This window comes from Crinia signifera, chromosome 8 (assembly GCF_055691185.1).
Source record: "Crinia signifera chromosome 8, ASM5569118v1, whole genome shotgun sequence".
Lineage (NCBI taxonomy): Eukaryota > Metazoa > Chordata > Amphibia > Anura > Myobatrachidae > Crinia > Crinia signifera.
Window position 1 is genome coordinate 132,877,614 of NC_139224.1, and position 21,960 is coordinate 132,899,573.

The following is a 21,960-nucleotide window of genomic DNA, read 5'->3' on the forward strand; positions in this document are numbered from 1 at the left end:
CATATGAGCAACTTGTGTTCTCCAAATCAACATACAGTAATATGCTATCACTTAGGGGGTTATTCTAGTTCACTCTTTCTGACAAAATCCTTCTTAGATGGACAAAACCATGTGCACTGCAGGTGGGGCAGATGTTACTTGTGCAGAGAGAAGTAGATTTAGGTGGGGTTTTACTTCAAAGTGAGATCTATATTGCAATGTAAAAATAAAGCAGTCAGTATTTACCCTGCACAGAAACAAAATAACTCACCCAAATCTAATTCTCTCTGCACATTTTACATCTGCCCCCCTGCAGTGCACATGGTTTTGTCCATCTAAGAAGGATTTTGTCAGAAAGAGTGAACTAGAATAACCCCCTTAATTATCATTGATTGCCTAGTACATACAGATGTGTCCACATACATCTTGCTTTTTTTTCTCACTTTGCCACAACATGTAAAACACGGCTTAGCTGTTTTCCCAAATGTAGCAAGTAGATGGATTCAAATTTTTTTTTTTTCATTTTTCGGGAGCCTCCCAGCCATTCCGGAAGGGTAGGTAACCCTGGTCCTACCTCCACTGGCTAGCTGAAATTCTATTTGCTGATGAGTAACCAATAGGAACCAGCCTACACTGTTACCCCATCACAGACTTAATATGGCTGCAGTGGCGTAACTAGATACATGTGGGCCCCATAGCAAAAGTTTGTAAGGGCCCCTATTCATCAACTAATGCTGAAAAATGGCCCCCATAGAAGCTCCACCCCCTGAACTTATGGTAGTTACGCCCTTGCTGCTATGACTGACAGACTGACTATTGTCAAAACTTCAGAGGGAGCTTCTGTAAATTGGAAGAACATAGACATTGATTCCAGTCCTACTGCTGCTTTTGCTATTAAGAAAGCCGACAACTTCTCATACCCTCAGCTGCCAGCTGCCTGGAAGATTCAGTCTTCTAACAGGTCACCAACTTCTTTATTGCAAAGTCATTTTCAGTTCATGCACATCTATATTGATCTATTGAAACTTGTAGATGCAGAAAAAAATCTAAAAGCTGTTGCACATATGTATCCAGTCATTTCACTCCCTGAAACTATTCCACATATTTAATACTCCCAGAAAATTATATACTTGATACAAAGTTATATTTTGGTTAAAATTCATCAAAGTAACTCTTACACTTCCAACAGGCAGCCATATAAATAATAAATATACTGTAAAGGTGTGTACACGCGGCAAGATATGCCGTGAGATGCGAGTCCCGATACGATCAGATCGCATCGGGACTCGCATCTCACGGCATGCATGCAGAGGGACAATTTGGACTATATAGTGCAAATCTGCACTATATAGTCTTGGCTGCCCTCTCTATTTCACTGCAGATTTGTGTTCACACAGGAGCGCGCATCGGCAGCGCATCAGGCTCGCAAGCCCTAAAAAAGCATGCGATATGGCTTCTGATGTTCACTATATCGGCAACATCGGAAGCCATATCGCCCCGTGTGTACACACTATAAGTGTCTGTTTGTTACTGCAGAGACAGAAAACATCCAGTGCTGCAAAATATAGATAAACATCAAAAATGGCCCTTATTCAGATCTGATCCCAGAACAAAATTGTTCTCAGAATGGTCAAAACCATGTGCACTGCAGGTAGGGCAGATGTAACATGTACAGAGAGAGTTAAATTTGGGTGGGGTGTGTTGAAACTGAAATCTAAATTGCAGTGTAAAAATAATGCAGCCAGTATTTACCCTGCACATAAACAAAATAACTCACCCAAATCTAACACTCTCTGCACATGTTACATCTGCTCCACCTGCAGTGCACATGGTGTTGCCCATATTGAGAACAACTTTGTACTGCAATCACATCTGAATAAGGGCCAATAAGTCACCAATATGTAACCCTATACAGGTTGAGTATCTCTTATCCACAATGCTCAGGACCAGAAGCATTTTGGAAAATGGATTATTGCATATTTCTGAATATTTTATATTTGAATGAGGTATCTTGAGGTATCTTGCTTTTATGTTGTATAAACACATCAAACACATGAAATACATACAAATAGATTATATTTGCGTATGAAACAAGGTTACAAAATATGAAACAAAGTATGTGTTTGCACATATTTACTGCCAGTTACATATCATTTCCCCAGAAGTGCCAGTTACAGTCATGTCCCCAGTAGTGCTAGTTACAGATGTCCCCAGTAGTGCCAGTTACCTATCATGTACCCAGTAGTGCCAGTTACATATAATGTCCCCAGTAGTGCCAGTTACATATTCTGTCCCCAGTAGTACCAGTTACATATAATGTCCACAGTAGTGCCAGTTACATATTCTGTCCCCAGTAGTACCAGTTACATATAGGGGGAAATTTACCAATATGAAAAACCTAGTTTTTCGTATTGGTTGTTTCCCTACGACTGCATACGACTGTTTAAGTCGTATGCAAAGTCGTGTTCCGGAGGGGGATTTACAAAGCAGTCAGATACGACTGCTTTGTAACCCTCCGATGGTGTAATGATTCGTATTAGCGGCCGTATATACGGCTGCTAATACGAATTATTTCTAGCAGTCTGCACGGATCAAGTCAGATCCGTGCAGGCTGCGGTGTGTAAAAAAAATAGAAAAATAAATAAATTTAAAAAAAAAACGGCGTGGGGTCCCCCCCACAGCCGAAACCAGCACCAGGCTGAAGGAGCCGGGGCCGGTAATTAAAAATCAGGGAACCCGACAAATAGGGGTTCCCCGATTTTTAACAACCAGCCCCAGGCTCCAGGTCCGGGGCTGGTTCCCAAAATACGGGGGACAAAATGAGTAGGGGTCCCCCGTATTTTAAGAACCAGCCCCAGGCACAACCAGCCGGCAGGGTAATGTCACAGCCGGGGGACACTTATAATATAAGGTCCCGCGGCCAAAACATTCTCCCTACCGACCAGTCAGCCTGGCCAGGGGCCCTGGGGGAGTGGGGACCCCCCCAATAAAGGGGTCCCCCCCCTCCAGGACTTACCTGACCAGGCTGAAGCCTGGTGCTGTCCCCGATGCCCCTGGGCGGTGGGCATCGGGCTGATTATGTTGTAAAAAATAGATAAACCATTGTTTTTTACTGTGGCACTACAAGTGCCAGCAAGCCTCCCCAGCAAGCTGGGACTTGGAGAACCACAAGTCCCAGCCTGCTGGGCATTAAAGGGCCCGCTGGCACTTGTAGTTCTACAGTTAAAAAAATAGTGCACAAAACACACTGACACACTTTTAAAATAAAACTTTATTACACACAAAGCCCACACATACTAATACTTACCTATCTTCTTCCCATAGGTCGCCCTGGTCCTGTGTCGGCGTCTTCTGGTCCTGTGTCGTCTTCTTCCTCCATGTCGACGTCGCTGTCGGCGATGGTGTCCCCGTCCGGATCCGACGAAATCCATGGAGGAAGCTGTGGAAGGAAACCATACTCACCTGTCCCAGCGCGACGTAGTCCAGGTAAGGGTCTTTGCAAAAAAATAAACCGAACACCCCGAAACCAAGCGGACACGACGGAGACGCACGTGTGTTTGTTTACATCGTGCGGCTCCGCCTCCCGAATGCCGCTATTGGCCGCCTTGCGGCCTAGCGGCTCCTGATTGGCCGCTAGGCCGCAAGGCGGCCAATAGCGGCATTCGGGAGGCGGAGCCGCACGATGTAAACACCGTGCGTCTCCGTCAGTCCGGTCTGGTTTCGGGGTGTTCGGTTTATTTTTTTGCAAAGACCCTTACCTGGACTACGTCGCGCTGGGACAGGTGAGTATGGTTTCCTTCCACAGCTTCCTCCATGGATTTCGTCGGATCCGGACGGGGACACCATCGCCGACAGCGACGTCGACATGGAGGAAGAAGACGACACAGGACCAGAAGACGCCGACACAGGACCAGGGCGACCTATGGGAAGAAGATAGGTAAGTATTAGTATGTGTGGGCTTTGTGTGTAATAAAGTTTTATTTTAAAAGTGTGTCAGTGTGTTTTGTGCACTATTTTTTTAACTGTAGAACTACAAGTGCCAGCGGGCCCTTTAATGCCCAGCAGGCTGGGACTTGTGGTTCTCCAAGTCCCAGCTTGCTGGGGAGGCTTGCTGGCACTTGTAGTGCCACAGTAAAAAACAATGGTTTATCTATTTTTTACAACATAATCAGCCCGATGCCCACCGCCCAGGGGCATCGGGGACAGCACCAGGCTTCAGCCTGGTCAGGTAAGTCCTGGAGGGGGGGGACCCCTTTATTGGGGGGGTCCCCACTCCCCCAGGGCCCCTGGCCAGGCTGACTGGTCGGTAGGGAGAATGTTTTGGCCGCGGGACCTTATATTATAAGTGTCCCCCGGCTGTGACATTACCCTGCCGGCTGGTTGTGCCTGGGGCTGGTTCTTAAAATACGGGGGACCCCTACTCATTTTGTCCCCCGTATTTTGGGAACCAGCCCCGGACCTGGAGCCTGGGGCTGGTTGTTAAAAATCGGGGAACCCCTATTTGTCGCGTTCCCTGATTTTTAATTACCGGCCCCGGCTCCTTCAGCCTGGTGCTGGTTTCGGCTGTGGGGGGGACCCCACGCCGGTTTTTTTTTAAATTTATTTATTTTTCTATTTTTTTACACTGTAGCCTGCACGGATCTGACTGATCCGTGCAGGCTAAAACGCAAATAGAACAGGAAAATGGTGTTCTATTTTCCTGTCGTATTTGCGTGGGTGTTTCACACCACTAAGCAGCCGTATTGTCATTATTGTATTATCAGTACGGCTGCCGTATTGTCATTGTGTATTATCAGTACGGCTGCTTAGTAAATCAGAAACCACCATTCTTTTGAATGGTGATTTCTGTCGTATCCTATCGATGGTGTAGGGCATTCGTATTTGTAACTACAAATACGAATGTTCCATCTTTAGGACTACGAATTGTTGTATTTTTGGGATTGTAAATCCCGAAAATACAAATTCGTAAAAAAAAGGTGTATTTCTCCCTACGAATACACCTTTTTTCTACGAATCCATTTTGGTAAATGTCCCCCATAATGTCCACAGTAGTGCTAGTTACATATCATGTCCCCAGTAGTGCTAGTTACATATCATGTCCACAGTAGTGCCAGTTACATATCATGTCTACAGTAGTGTCAATAACAGATGTCCCCAGTAGTGCCAGTTAAATATCATGTCCCCAGTAGTGCCAGTAACAGATGTCATCAGTAGTGCCAGTTACTGTTACATATCATGTTCTACACTAGTGCCAGTTACAGATGTTCCCAGTAGTGCCAGTTACATATCATGTCCACAGTAGTGCCAGTTACAGATGTCCCCAGTAGTGCAAGTTACATATCATGTCGAGTAGTGCCCGTTACCTATCATGTACCCAGTAGTGCCTGTTACATATCATGTCAACAGTAGTGCCAGTTACAGATGTCCCCAGTAGTGACAGTTACATATCATGTCCACAGTAGTGCTTGTTACATATCATGTTCCCAGTAGTGCCAGTTACATATCATGTTCCCAATAGTGCCAGTTACATATCATGTCACCAGTAGTGTCAGTTACAGATATCCCCAGAAGTGCCAGTTACTTATCATGTCCCCAGTAGTGCTAGTTACATATCATGTCCCCAGTAGTGTCAGTTACAGATATCCCCAGTAGTGCTAGTTACATATCATGTCCACACTAGTGCCTGTTACAGATGTCACCAGTAGTGTCAGTTACATATCATATCCCCAGTAGTGCCAGTTACAGATGTCCACAGTAGTGCCAGTTACATATCATGTCCACAGTAGTGCTGGTTACAGATGTCCCCAGTAGTGCCAGTTACATATCATGTCCACAGTAGTGCTGGTTACAGATGTCCCCAGTAGTGCCAGTTACATATCATGTCCACAGTAGTGCTGGTTACAGATGTCCCCAGTAGTGCCAGTTACATATCATGTCCACAGTAGTGCTGGTTACAGATGTCCCCAGTAGTGCCAGTTACATATCATGTCCACAGTAGTGCTGGTTACAGATGTCCCCAGTAGTGCCAGTTACATATCATGTCCACAGTAGTGCTGGTTACAGATGTCCCCAGTAGTGCCAGCTACATATCATGTCCACAGTAGTGCTGGTTACAGATGTCCCCAGCAGTGCTTTTAGAAAAAGAAATTCTGGAAACTATAGATTTTCGGAATAAATTGGATAATGAATATTTGTATAAGGGATACTCAACCTGTAACAGATACAGGGCCTGATTCAGAGTTGATCACTATTGTACGAATTTTCAATCCATTGATTATCGAATGACTGCGCATGTGTATGGATCTTTTATCTCCTGTCGCATCAGTATTGTGTTTTGTATTTTCACAGTTTTCCCTGTTTCTTACTATAATGTGAAAGCTACAGCTGGAGATGTAAGCAGCCTGTGCTTTGTGTGACAGCGAAGGGAGGTGGGAGATTGTTCCATCCTGGTTGGAAACACTCTCATACTACTACCTCTACTGACAGTGATTTCCAGAGTCAATGATCCCTGAACTAAAGCTCAGCAGCCAAACTGGCAGTGGCAACTGATTACGTCTCACAACGTATACGAATAGTGAGTGTCAGAGAGGCTTCCCTGCCAATAATGACTATACTTCTGTAACCATGGTCCTGATTCAGGTTGGCTCAGTAAACTGCAAACTTCTCTGCTACCCTTAACCCTAATCCCTACCCCTAATCATAACCCTAGTTCCTATCGATAATGCCACCCTCCCCACCACCTCTCACACACACACACACACACACACAGCCGAACCGTAACCCTTCTGCTGAAGTGTAACCCTGATGTTGACATTCTGGCAATGCTGACATTTCACCTGTTGCATTCTGAGAGTGTCAATGAGATGCCTGCCCAAAGTTTAACAATGTCAGCAGAATAACTGTCAACACTGTGGTATTGACATTATGGGGTAAATTTACTAAGATGGTAGTTCTATTGAAGATGGGATAGCGACTATGCAGAATCGACTTATTATTTAACACCTTCAAGAAGATTTTTTATATATATATATATATATATATATATATATATAAAATATATATAATGTGGATATTCTGATTGTTGCCCTATTGACTACATTCTGTGAATCGGGCCTGACCAAGTGAATATACAATCTACAATCCAATTACTGTAGATCTGCTGTAGAGTACATCCCCATTTTTTGGTGCAGCAAGTACATTATATCACACATTGGTTAAGAATTTTTCAATCGTGGCACCCCAGAGTTTCAGAATTGTTTTCACAGCACCCCAGGCCAAAACTTTCTTACAATGGCAGCAGGGTTGTTCTAAAGGTGCCCACATACTAGAACGATTTTTTGGGCCGATTTCCGACTGTTTGGCCGTTATTTTTGTTTTACAGATAATCGGTCGCAAATCGTCCGATATCGATCGGATGCACACTCCCGCAGATCTTTTGCTAAATCTTCTGAGCTTACATGCTGCATGAATGGTCAGAAGATTTAGCAAAAGATCCATAGGAACGCACATGGGATCTTAAGAGAAATCTTTGGTAAAGATGTGCGCTTGCCTGAAATCTTTTGTCCAGGACGGATAAAAGATTTCAAGGCTAATTTATACCAGGGTTGCTTACCCTCCTGCATAACCCCCCATCTCCCGCGAATCGCCCCTCGGCAGGGGTGTCCGCGGGTAAAATGATGCGATCGCGTCATTTTAGCCCCGCCCCCTGTCGTGCAATGACCGAATTACTGTCATTGCACGGCGGAGGACGTAGCTAAAATGACGTGATTGCCATAGGCATGCCTCCCCTGCAGGATAACCCATCTGTGGCTCCGCCCCCAAGCTGGCTCTTTTTCCTCCCGGCGATGGCCCTGCCCCCCTGCCTAACAGCTGGCTGCCCTCTTCCGGAGATGGCAGCTCCAAAGTCGGCAAGTATGATTTATATGCACATCTTAAGATCGCAGATCTTTCTAGTGTGTGGGCAACTTAAGGCTTGGGGTGCCTGGGGGACACTTAAGACAGGGGGAACCGGGGAAAGGGTGTGTGTATATTAGATTGTGCATACCTCCCAACATGACCCTAACCAGGAGGGACAATATGCTTTCTATCTGGACTTCTCTCTAAATAAAAGAAATTAAACACAGATGATTGCAATCACAAATGAAGTGCAAAGTCCAGTGAGGGAGCATGTATTTCCCTCCTGGAATGGGTTATGTTGGAAAGTATGTATTGTGTATATCAAATTTAAAGACACCGGGGCACTTGTGAGTTATCTGGGCTGCCGATTTTTTGATTGTATGCCTTAAGTTAAGGCATACAATCAGATGCGATGCGATGCGATATCGCATCGCATCGCATGCGACCATCGGATGCGATGACCCGATTTTTCCATAGGAATCAATGTTAAAATGGACTGAGTCCATTTTAACATGGAATTCAATGGGAAAAAGGGGTCCTTTTCATACCCCTACTATCCAAGTGGGCATGGAGTTGGATATAAACCTGTGGCGAGCGTAGCGAGCCACCGAGCCCGAAGCGTGGCGAGCGAAGCGAGCCCCGCGAGGGGACGGTATTCTGTGTCCCCTCGCGGGGTGCGCTACGCTCGCCACGCTTCGGGCTCGGTGGCTCGCTACGCTCGCCACAGGTTTATATCCAACTCCATGCCCACTTGGATAGTAGGGGTATGAAAAGGACCCCTTTTTCCCATTGAATTCCATGTTAAAATGGACTCAGTCCATTTTAACATTGATTCCTATGGAAAAATCGGGTCATCGCATCGCATCACATCGCATCCGATGGTCGCATGCGATGCGATGTGCCCGATCCGACCCGATTTAGAAATCGGCAGCCCGGATAACTCACAAGTACCGACACCGGAGTATATTAGATTTAAACTAACAGTTTAGACTACTATATAAAGTTTTCTTGTAGTGAAACAAAGACAACTTAACTTAAACTACACTTAGAAAAATAAAATTTATTGTATTATCTATCTTGTCACATGCAAGCAGCAACCTCTGTATTAAGGTGCCCATACACTGTGCGTTTGCACTGTGCGATGCGCGCTCCCGCGCAGTGTCGGAACTTACGAGTGGTTGGCCCAGGTGCAAAACTACATTTTTGGGCCCTCCTCTTCCACTTCAAACCAAGTTCACAATATGCCACATAGCAGTGGGTGGCAGAAGTGGGCCCCTTAGTCTTCAGGGGCCCCGGTGCAATGCACCTGCTGCACCAATGGTAGTTCCGCCTCTGCTCCCGTGGGCATCTCATTGCACAGTACAAAAAGTATGTCCTGCACATACTTTGTATACTGCCTTCTGATCGCATCGCATTGCACGCAAATCACATGCTAAAAGCATGCGATGCGATCCAGACCATAACGGGTGCGATCATCGCACTGTGTATGGGCCCCTTTACTTACACATTGGGATAGGAATCAGGAGAGTTAGTGATGTCACTGTCCTCTAGCCAGAGGGCATCCTCACAAAGAGGGGCCTGGGGTACAGTATCCCCTGCGCTAATCTGGCTATCAATGGTGGAAGGAGCTCAGGAAGAAAATGTGCCTTTGGAGGGAGAAGGAGGTGCAGGGGCAACGCTAGAACCTTTGGTGTCCTCTACAGTCATATCCCTGCTGCTAGTGTCACACAGAGATCCGGTACTGACAGATGATTCTCAACTGGTTGCTTTTAAGTAAAAGAGGTATTTATAATGATAACATCTGTCTCCACATGCATCTGATAAATGTGGAGTACATTCCACCCTCATTAAAGCTGTAGCTCTTGTGTCTTTAATGTTTCCGCTCCTTTGCAGGGGCTGTTAGAAACACTCGCCGGGTACAACAGCTGATGATCAGCATGAGCTGTGGAATTATACCTTAGGTGAATTTACAATGGCAAAGGGCCTGGGTGATGGATACAGGCAGATTGGGAGTCGCAGCAACATCTTTCCCCTTCTGCAGAGATGTCTTGTGCAACCTGAAGATGGTTAGGCCATAAGATGTGTTTCCAGGGTCTGTTGAGATGGCGACTTGATTTAGGGCCTTATTCATGTTTATAAATAAAGCAAGCAAGCGACTGGGAAAACCCATGCTGCACTGCAGGTGGGGCAGATGTGACATGAGCAGAGAGCTATAGATTTGGGTAGGTTCTTTTTTTCTGTTCAGAGTACATACCAGCTATTGTTGCATGTAGCTCACAAATACTGTTTGCTTTATTTTTATACTGGAACTAGGTTCGGGATTTGGAGTCTAAGTGGCTGTGAACCTAATCTGGACCCAATCAATGTCCTCTACCCCCTCTATGTTATGCAACTTTGCCACATCTTGCTTTCCTGACCCACTTTGTGTAGTAGCCGGACCACTTTTTGTGGTACTTGTGTTGTTTCATGACGGCACTTCCCAGCAAATCGCATGCGATATTTGCATACAATTTGCATACGATTCGATCTGTGATGCGATTTAGCATCGATCCACAGAAAACTAGTCCAAAGCGTGGCGAGTCCAGCGAGCCCCGCGATCGGACACGGAATACACATCAAGTAATCCATGTCCCCTCGCGGGGCTCGCTGCGCTTGCCACGCTGCGGACTCATTTTACGCGTATTCCGTGTCTTACCCCCACAGTATTTTTTTCTAGATTGTACTGTAAGTCATATCTGTACCAAGTTTGGTGTACATTTCTCCTGGAATACCATAGTTCTGCTGGATATCTTGCTTTCCTGACCCACTTTGTGTAGTGGCCGGACCCTCTTTTTGGCCCCCGCAGGGGCGGGATTTGGGGACTAAGTGGCTGGGAACCAAATCTGCGAGTTACACACACTCGCCGGGATGTTCGTTTCACGGGTCAAGCGGGGCAGAAATGGTCTAGAGCAGGGGAACGCCCAGTGTTTTATGGACGTCCCCATGAAAACGCTGGAAGTTACCCTGGCAACGCTGGTGGGCTGATGTCTGCTGGGGCGGGCGGCTTACGTCACAGGATGTCAGCACATGCCCCCTTTTCGGCAGACTCCGACAGAAATAAAAGTCAGACTGACCATCAAATGATTTCTCTCCCCTTCTGCCGCATGCCAGGGGGATGTGTTCGTTTACATCCCCTTGCATGTTACATTGGGGATTTGGCAGCAGGTGGGGGGATGCACAGGGCCAGATTTGCCACTAGGCCCGTGAGGCACGGGCTTAGGGGCGGCACATGTTAAGGGCGGCAGCCAGCATGGACGTTTTTAGAGGGGGGACGAGCTGTGCAGCTGCACGTCGCGCCGCACAGCTCATCCCACAGCAGCAACATCCCGCCGGTGTACAGCATCTCAGCGTCGGATCCTGGGCTGCTGCAGACAGGAGAGGAGCTGGCGGCAGCCTGACTGACATATCCAGGGAGCGGAAGCTGGACAAGTGAGAGCTCGCTGGCGGCACCATGCGTGGCACAACGGCTGCTGTACACGCACCCTGACAGGCTGAGGGAGGGAGCTGCAGTCCATAGTGCGCACAGGTGGACACTCAGGGAGAGGATGACAGTGGCAGTGTGTGTGCATGCAGGAGGAGGGTTGCGGCTCACACACACACTGCCGCTGTCATCCTCTCCCCGAGTGTCCACCTGTGCGCACTATGGACTGCAGCTCCCTCCCTCAGCCTGTCAGGGACGGGTGCGTCACCCGGCTCCAACTCTCACCGCTATTGCCGCTGCTTCTGCTGCTGCCGCCCGGGTGTCGAGACTCAGCCCTTTCCCTGACCGCCCGTGACTGCTGCTGCTGCGGAGGAGGAGCGCGGTGTCCTGGCTGCCGGTGCCTGAACAAGAGTAAAAGGTAACTCCAGGGAGCAGCCTTCTTGATCTCCCTCCCTCCACTCTGACCTATTTTAAAAATCCCAAAGGGGTCCTCCCTTCGGCTCCCGGGGGCAGCCAAAAACTTGGTGCCCAGGGGCGGCCTGACCCCTAAATCTGGCCCTGGGGATGCAGGCATTCGGATGGATGGCGAGTGGCCTTAAGCCGCTCGCTAAGCAACAACCACTGCTTAGCAAGCAGTACTGAATTAGGCCCTATGGTTTTGTAGATGCTTCATCTATTCGGATCCAGTGGATTTACCTAGAATGTTTTCCCTAGCCCTGGTGTGTTCTGTTTTGTCTCACCACACTCCCCCCCCCCCCCCCCCCTTTTCTCTGTCACTTCTCTTTCGTTTTCACATTCTGATGAGGAACACAGGATTATATAATACAAACATACTGTAAGCTTATATAAAGTATAAAGCACTGGCTGATACACATAAAGCAGCAACAGCTCTTTATCCTAATTATCTCCTATTCTGAATATAACCTATTCTGACTTTAGAAGGAATAGGAAGGAAATGTAATTAATTTTCTCTTTCTCTTCGGTCTCCCTAGAACACTTGGTTATACGCACCTTGATTTTATTATGTAATATGTTAGACTTATAACACATTATTATATTATACAATGGGATTCATTTTTACTGTAAACAAAGAAATGTTTTCCTTAGAAGTGTATGAATGTTTTATACTATTTGGGATTGTTATATGGAGGGAAAGAGCAGAGATGGTAACGGAAATGTCATTCTAAACACAGATGAATATACAAATTAATTAACCCATTAAAGGGAGGGCTTCCTATTCGGAACAGGGTTTAATACATAAAACACAGACTGAAGTTACTTAAGTAAATGAGGCTTATCATTTTCACAGGGTTCTTCTCACCAGGCGCAGTAAACCCAAAACGGTGAGTGATGTTGATGGGCTGCGCATATATACGCATTTGCAGGCCATCTGTGCAAGCGGACACGGCGACTTGCATAGTTGCCGGCCCATTCGAGCAAATCAGTGCGGGTGAGGGGGGGTGTGTGTGTGGCCCCAGACTGGAGTCGCGCCCATGGGAACGCCTCGCCCCCATGAAAACGCTGGGTGTTCCCATGGTGTTTTGCCTGTAACGCGGGTGCCTGGAGCAAACTGCTGGTATCACCGGATGTAAGCTGCCCGCCCTCTTTCAATACCACGGTGCCGCATATCACCAGAGGGCGACTTATATTTGTGAACTTCTTAGAAATCATTTGATGGCCGGCGACCATCGAATGATTTAATCCACGCACGCAAGCTGCGATTGGATGTTTATTTATAACATCCATTTGTATGCGTGCAGGGGATATCGGCATACGTACGGTGGGGGAAGTGTTCGTGCAGGCAGCGTTCGGTTGACTCGCAAAGCTGCAAACTCTGCAGCTTTGCGAGTCAATCAAAATGACTTCCATAAGACACGCTATGGGAATTATACTGCAGTGAGGGCATAGCATTTAGTTGTGTATGGATATTATTACTGTCTAATCGTTACAGTCTGATTGGCTAAATCATTGACACAACAGGGATGACCATCGGTGGGTGAAATCATCAATGGTGTTCCATAGCATGGATTGTTACAATCGATGGCCACTCATAGGTTCGCACAGGTCCGAATTCGGCCCCTTCCCCGATGGTGAGTGAGTGAGCAGCTGCATAGTCACTCATGCGCATGTACGCACCCCTGGAGCGAGTTATACACTCACCAGGCCGCATAATGATGGCATGAGGAGGTCGCAGCGTTCCACCCCAGCGGTGGGGGTTTCCAAAGAAACGCCAGCATAACCCTGTGAACCCTGGTAGCTGTCCTCATTCACATGAGGACACACAGTGTTTTCATGGGCGCACCCAGCGTTTACGCATGCGAACGCCCCCTGCCCGCCTCCTGCACGGCCCCATGCTGCTTGTCGCAGGGAAGACTATGCAAGTCTAGAAGTGAAGATCTGCACATGCGCATATTGGATTATGCCATGCACATAACTTCAACATCGGTCGCTGTTGCGAATTTGCATTGTAGCGAACCGATCAGAATGAGGGCCCATATGTATGAGAAATCATGCCATGTATGCTGATAAACCTGGCACGCTCCTCACTCTATTTAACCATTAACAGAATAATTCTTCAGTTTTAGCCTCATAAATATACGTACATTGTCCCTCAACACTATAAGCTGCTCCCTTATGGAGAGTTTAATTATTGCCAAAGATCTGCACCCCTAAAGGGAAATCACAGTTTGCGTGGAGACTCTGCTTTTGAGAATAGGTAATGAGGCACAGTGAGGTTACATGCGCACAGCCCGTGTCACACACCTGGTGTGCTAATCCTGGAACTGGTCTGTGCTCATTCATAGAATTAATGCAGCCTTAATTGGAATATGAATCCTTTATCTCTATGGGGAACATCCAAGTTACACTATGCAACCGAGCACAGTCCCCACTCTGCTTGTGCCCCTCACAGTGTCAGTCTTCATTATTGCACAGTACATACACAGCATAGAGTGAACGCTATATGGGCTGAGAATGCAGCTAAAAGAGCATGAAATATAAATGTGTGCAATGGAAAAAGATGATCTCATAACGTTTTCATTTAAACACCCCCTTTTTCCTCTCACCATTGTCTTCTAACGTGTGTTGTGGCAGTAGGGGGTGTAAGAGAGCATAGAGCCCATTTGTGGGTTCCGTTGAGGTCTCTCCTCCCTGACTCTCTGTAGACTCTCGTGTTGTGCCAGAGTCTGCTGCACATGTGCAGTTCTCTGGGAGCACGGGCAATGCCATATTGACAATGAGGTGGATGGAGCTGCAGCTCCAGGTCACCACATAAACAATAGTGCCATCTAGACTGCATGATGATCACCAGCCGGTCCTATGGTTGGCCATAAAGGGCAGTATTCAATGCTGCTGGCGAGCTGTGACAGCGAGCAGGGTCAGTATTCAACTGACCCCCCTGCATACGCTGTTTTCCCCTCGCTCTGTTTTCGGAGCGAGGGGGAAACAGCGTATGTGGCCGCTGAAACAGCGAGACTCGCGGCTAAATGCAGCAGGCTTCCTACATTAGCCACGAGCCTCGCTGTTTGGGGGAATCCTCGCCATCCTCTGACAGTGAGGATTTCCCCGGAATGTTGAATAGTCTGAGTGCCCGGTGCAGAGGTTAAACGGCGAGGATCACTTGGTTTCGGCAATCCCCGCTGTTTAACCCCCTCGCCAGCCACATTGAATACATCCCAAATTATTGAAATTGCATTTGTATTTTACACACAAAATGATCTACATTTTGTACTTTATATATTTAGGGAGACATTGGGGCCTGTAGTGTATGGGCTCTACATGAATACATGGCATTAGCCTTACCTCCTCCATTTTTCATGCTAGGTCTTTCAATGTTTTCAGCTCCAGGTCCATAATCCGGTACCAGAGCACAACACATTTGCCCTGTTCCTGGAGACATGTCTATTGCACATGTGCAAATTACACCAGACATGGGAACCCTGCCATTTTCCAGCTGATCTCTGTCTACAAAGCCAGCCGCCATCGGACTCCAGCAGGGTAAGTACCTTGCACACATTATAGACACTCTAATGTCCAGCAGTCACTCTAATGTAGAGACTGATTGAGAGATATACACATGTTGGCCAGAGAAATGGCCGCACTATGGGCACAGAAATAAATGTAGATTTTCGCTCATATTCAGAGTTGGCTGAATGTGAAATTACACTAGTGAAGGCAGCTGGCACCATCACTATTAGTCTGAATTTATGCCAGCCTTGTCTTTGGTGCAAGTGATCAGTCTGAAATCATCCCTACATATACTGAATGGGATGTGTTCAGTATCCCAGCGGTAAGGATGCTGGCATTCACAATAACGATCAAGCATCCCGACTACTGCCAGGAGACCAGCATCAGAACAACAATGAGGATGCCAGCCCTGGAATCCACACTTCCGGGATGCCAAACATATGTATGCTGGGACGGGTTACGCTTAGTCCGGGTAAGGGGGCGTTTAGGTTTAGACACTAGGGGGAACTTAGAGTAAGGGAGTGTGTGTGTGTGTAGGGGGCGGTTAGTGATAGGCTGTGGGGAGGGAAAGCTAGGGTTAGCCACTAGCAGGGAAGGTTAAGGTCAGGCTGCTGGGGAGGGAGGGGGGGTTTTAAACTGCGGGGAGAGGTTTTGGGGGGGACCGGGGGAGGGTAAGTAGGCTGGATTTTGAGGGTTGTAACTAGCCATTTTCTGGGACTGTTAGGGAAGACACAGGCCCTGATCAGCCTGATTCTATTGCAGCTGCCGAGTAAAGGCCCATACACACTTGTAGACTTTCATTTCAAAAGACTTTGCCAAAATCTCTGATAGATTTATCTTTCACCAAAGTAGTGCGTACACACTGAACTATTTTCCCCAAAGAGCAAAAGATTTTCAGGAGGCAAAAGACTTTGCTGAAAATCTTTCATATAAAAGGCTATTTACATAATGGGCGGGGTTAGAATTCCAAGGGTGGGAGCAGGGGCCATTTTATTCAGTGCATGTCTGCTCTTGGGGCCTGATTCAGAACTGATCGCTGGGCTGTGTATATTCGGAGTCCAGCGATCAGGTAAAATCCCGAAACGCCATTGGAAGCGCATTATAAAGTACTGTATTTTCAAGAGCCTGGAGTGACTTTATTTCTTCCATACAGATGGAGCCCGGCTCCCTCTTGCTGGCGAATCGCCAGAACGTCACCACTGGCGATCCGCCAGCAGCCCGGCTCTCCATCTGACTGAGACGTGCACTCGCGTCTCAGTTTCCGGGGCAGCAGGGCGACGGGAACCCTGTCCGTCTCCGCTTGAGGGAGACGGACAGGGTTAGGGGGGGGGGGGGTGCAGGGAGGTGGTGAGGACCCCGGGTGGACCGCCGACAAGCCAGCGGGGACCCGGCGGAGGAAGCGCCGTCGGAAAGGGAAGCGCACATCTCGTGCGCGCACGTCCCCTTTCGCAGATACAGATGGCGGGTGGCAGGGGATGGCGTCGCCATCGCCATCCCCTGCAAAGAAGAGACCCGCTCCATCTGTAATTTTGTGTGTGTGTGTGTGTGTATATATATATATATATATATATATATATATTCATATATAAATATTCATTGGTGGGTAGTGGAGCCATTAATATATACATTGCTGGCATGTGCCAGCAATATATATATTATACTGGGAGCGCGCATCATCGCCAGTCGGCAGTCGGGGGGGCATACACACCAGGCGACTTTCAGGTGAAAATCGCTCAAAACGGCTGTTTTGACCGATTTTCAGCTGAAAGTCGTCTAGTGTGTATGGGCCTTAAGTCCTGGTATATGCACAGACTGTACACACTTGGAGATAGCTTGCAGCTATGCCACAATCCACCTAATTTTCACAAGCCCTGCTAAGCAAATTGTAGGCTTACACGGGGCCGGATTTTACTCTGGTGTGGCGGCGTATATCTGATCGCAGAGCTCCAACAATTAGCAGTCCATTGATGAGGTCTGAATTAGGCCCAAAGAATCAAGCACAGTATAGTAAATGAGCTGCGGCCCACTCTTAGGATACCTTACTGTTTTCCTTCCCACCATGTGCAGCGGCTGAATTGCTGGTATCGCTGTGGCACGTGTGCTGCTGGTTCCCCATCTCTCCGTTGAATTAATGCCCATTAATTAACTTGGTTCAATCCATATGAAACAAAATTAAAGGGGGTCAGTAGACAGTACCTTTTATGGAACAGTGTAGCTATATTACCCTTTTTTTTTTTACATAATTCCATTTACACATTACTTGGAAGCAGGAGCCACAGCAGCTCTTCTCCTCAACGCACCACCTGCTGCTGTGTGCTGGGGTGCAATGTGGCCAGGAAGGCACTTACAGTACTATCTTTTTCTGTATTTTATTTTAAGGTTGCATGACCACACCCTGGTATTAGGTTACTCCCCCAAATAAATACCTTAGCCCAGCCAGCCTCTCTGCTGCCCTGGTTCTAATTCATTATTGTTAAATGTAAGACTATTCTATAGATGTGGCTGTGTGAATGAGATGAGACAAATCATCAGCCGCGTAGCTACGTTTTGGGCGCCCCCCCAATCCCCCGCAGCCTTACCTTTCATGCTGGTCCCAGCGGCTCCGTTCTTCTGCTGAGGACCACCACAAAATGGCCACCCCCATACAGCAGACAGTTTCAGAGAACTGTGTGCTATATGGGGGCGGCCATTTTGTGGTGGTCCTTAGCAGAAGAACGGAGCCGCCGGGACCAGCGAAATAGGTAAGCCTGCGGGGGATTGGGGGGAGGTGTAGCTATAGCATCGCATATAGGCCCTTATTCTGTTTCGAGCGGTACGGCCCGCGTGCGGCCGTACCGCCGATGTTTTCCGTCTGCACATGCGCAGAGGTCAATCTGCGCATGTGCAGGCGAATTCGCCGCACATAACGTTACTACGCCGCAAAGGGGGCGTATAGGGGAGTGAGGGGCTTCATGCCCTCATTTCCCTATGTATACGCCCCGCGTTTCATGGGCGTTCCCATGCAAACGCGGGGCGTACGCATGGTAATGAGGGTATGACGCAACTCATGGGGGCGGAAAGCTGACGTCGCCGGATGTCAGCTTTCAGCCCCCATACAAGCTAACACACGGACGATTGTCCGTGTGGTCTCAGCTTGCGGGAGCTGCTGGGGCGTGCGGACCTGCCTTCGATGGTCGACGACCATCGAATGCAGGGGGCAGCTCCCACCATGGTGGAGGCGTACGCCTCCACCATTTTCGTGCGGATCGCCAGCCGTCCGTGTACGGACGGCCGTGGCGATCCGTAGGGTGGGCGGGGATTGGTTTGTGCGGCCGGAGCCCCGTGTGCGGCTCTGGCCGCACCAACCAGAATAAGGGCCATAGTGCTATAGTTACGGCACTGCAAATCATCCTGATAGGATGCAGTTAAAAATCCTTAGACAACAGTAAAAGCTGGTCTTAGCCAGGCTGGGGTCACACCGTATATACATGGCAGAAATAGCCTGCTTATTCCTTTGTCAAAATAAGGCAGCTTCATATGTTTTCCATGTAAAATGCTGGAGAAAATCTAGCATGAGGCGCACAGCCCTCGTGTCTATTTCGTGAACATACAGCCAGCTCGCAGATGCGAATCCACAATCTCCCGCTCCCTTGCTTCTTAGAAGAACACTGAGCTGACATTCTGTGACAGGTCCTTCATACATATACAGGAGGAGATACTCAGGCAAGAATAGACTAGAGAATATGAATGAAAGGCTTTTTCAGCTTTCATCCATCGCTGCCATTAGATTGGAAGAGCAGCCCGTTAAAGATATAAATAAACACGCACTATTTCTATATGAGCAACTGCGGAAACTTCTAATTATCTCACTGAACTGCAGCACCTTTACTCATAATTCTAATGACTGAATTGAGACATACTGTTATCTATTTAAATATATTCTCTCTCTCTCTCTCTCTCTCTCTTTATATATATAAATGTCAATTCATCAATCAAACAATCAATTCATTTAACATTTTTTTTTTTATATTTAGGACAAAATAAACCTGCCTTGTCCTGTGAGATATAATATCATCAGATACAGATGCAAACTGACAGTTCTATATCAAGAAGTGGCTGTTCTATCAACGCTGAGTGACATCACAAAGGCTGTCTAGGATGTAAACCAGTCGCATGACCAATCTACTCACCACATTGCTACCCATGAAAATAATAGATTCATACATTAGTGCAAAATGAGGTCTTGAATTCTATTGCATTGCTTTTAAATATAAAGTATAACTTTGTGTTGGGCCTATTCTATTTCAATACCATGATTTTTTTCTGATAACCATTAAGTTTTTTGATACTCGTCAAATTGTGGCTTCTGGCTTTTTTTTTTTAAATCAATTTATTATTTTTGCAAGACTTTTGGAGCTATGGCATGCTGAGGTATTTGGGTATTTATTGGCCTGAAATTGTGAAATACATTACTTTGCAGGCTTTCACTCTCATTGGATTTTAGGTTTGTGTGTGTGGTGTTCTGTGATATATACTGAATTTTTACACATAGTAAAGTACTGTACATGAGAACAAAATATAAGTAAGGTAGGTAAGACCTCCTTATTCCTCACTCCTACACTGACATTATATATAGCATATATTTTCTAGAGTGTGATAAATTTTAAATTGGCCATCACCAGATTTTTCTACTGTACAATACTGTGATACTTAAGTATAAAGGTGCTCATACACAGTGTGATGGTGCTATGCAATGCAATGCAATGCATGCTCCCACAGGCATCCCATCTCACAGCACATAAAGTCTGTGCAGCCCATGCTTTTTGAACTAGGTCCCGATTGCATCGCACGCAAATCGCATGCAAATCATGTGATGTGATCTAGTTCAAAACGCATGGGAATATTGTACTGTGTATGGGCACCTTAATCCACATTGCCAGATAAGGAATGTTTTTTATTATTATTATTATTATTATTATTATTATTATTGGTACTTGTTTCCTAGCACGGCGCCACCGATTTTGATTGTATCCATCGGGTCGGAAAAATCGGGTCGATCGCATCGCATGCCAACCAAATCGCATGCGATGCAATCGACCCGATTTTTACATTGGAATCAATGTGAAATGGTCCCTGAGACCTGGTTTTACATGGATTTCAATGTCCTCATGTTTCAAATGCCCCCCCCCCCCCCACCATTGTTAACGCCACCCCACTATTGACGCCAACCCGAAGCGCAGCGAGCCCGCGGTACGCGTCCTCCGACCTTTTCATACCCCTACTATCCACGTCGGCGTGGAGTTGATGTTATATAGTGCCCGAAGCGTGGCGAGCGCAGCGATCCCCGCGGGGGGGGGGGGCTGCGGATACCTTCACAGGTATCAGCGTCCCTTTGCGGGCTTCACAGGTATCTGCGTCCCCTTGCGGGGCTCACTGCGCTCGCCACGCTTCGGGCTCGGTGGCTCGCTGCGCTCGCCACACTATATAAAATCAACTCCACACCGACGTGGATAGTAGGGGTGTGAAAAGGTCGGAGGACGCGTACCGCCGCCGCTCGCTACGCTTTGGGTTAGCGTCAATAGTGGGGTGGCGTTAACAATGGGGGGGGGCATTAAACATACTTTTTAACCATATTCAATGTGAAATGGGCCATATTGGCCCATTTTACATTGTCACCTATGTAAAATCGGGTTGATCGTATCGCGGGCCATTATAATGGCCCGCGACCGACGCGATCAACCCGATTTTCACTTTAAAAATAATTTTACATTGTTCCCTATGGGAAAATCGCGTTGATCGCGTCGGTCGCATCACGGCCCCTTATTAGGGGCCGCGATGGACGCGATCAACCCGATTTTGTCTTTCACCGGCAAATTAGCTGGTGATTGACACAAAATGGGGTCCATCGCGTTGATTGTATGCCTTAAGTGCCTTAAACTTAAGGCATACAATCAGCGAGATGGGCGCCGTGCTAGGAAACAAGTACCTTATTATTTTTACTACTCTTGTTATTTACTTTTTAAGTGCAAAAATATGTGGTCAGTACACTATAGCACTCTACAATAACAGAGATTTCAAAGGTACAGTCTGCTGTTAGGGGCAGCCATTTTGTATGGGGTATTTTTCATTAGCATCAGGAGGAGAGCCAGGACCTTTCCCTTTTGCTCTCTCCCTTACACGTCACTCCCTCTCTCTCTCCCTGACACTGGCTCCCTCTGTCTCTCTGAACCGGTCACTCCATCTCTCCCTGACAATGTCACTTACTCTCTCCCTGACATTGTTGCTCTCTCCCTGACACTATTGTTTTCTCTCTAAAACTGTCACTTTCTCTCACTTTCTCCCTGACACTATTGCTCTCTGTTCATGACACTCTCTCTCCCTGACACTATCACATCCCCTCTCTCTCTCGCTCTGATACTGTTACTCCCTCTTGCTATCTCCCTAAGGGCTATTTCACATGCTCCGGCTCCTGCCAGGCGGCTAAAACCCGTACGGCCAGGAAGCCGTGCAGCACACAGTAGATTATCATGGAGGGGATGGCCACAGCCCGGCAGCCGTCCCTTCCAGTGACGGGATCCGGCTGCAACCGTGCGGCCGGGCCGTGGCCATCCCGTGTGGATGGACACAATAGTGTCCATTCACAACTAATGAGTGTGGCACGGCTCCCTGGCCGTGCGGGA

The 21,960-nt window shown here is 47.4% G+C and overlaps 1 long non-coding RNA gene across 2 annotated transcripts in view; it reads left to right on the forward strand.

The window, feature by feature from the left end:
• Positions 1-20,242, forward strand: part of LOC146026481 (uncharacterized) — a 138,975-nt gene extending 118,733 nt beyond the window's left edge. The window contains exons 5-6 of one of the 2 annotated variants that reach the window (XR_014454465.1): positions 15,176-15,331; positions 19,315-20,242. This is a non-coding gene — a long non-coding RNA (uncharacterized LOC146026481). The remainder of the gene's footprint in view (positions 1-15,175; positions 15,332-19,314) is intronic. The other variant, XR_014454466.1, reaches the window with a different exon arrangement.
• The last annotated feature ends 1,718 nt before the right edge of the window (positions 20,243-21,960 follow it).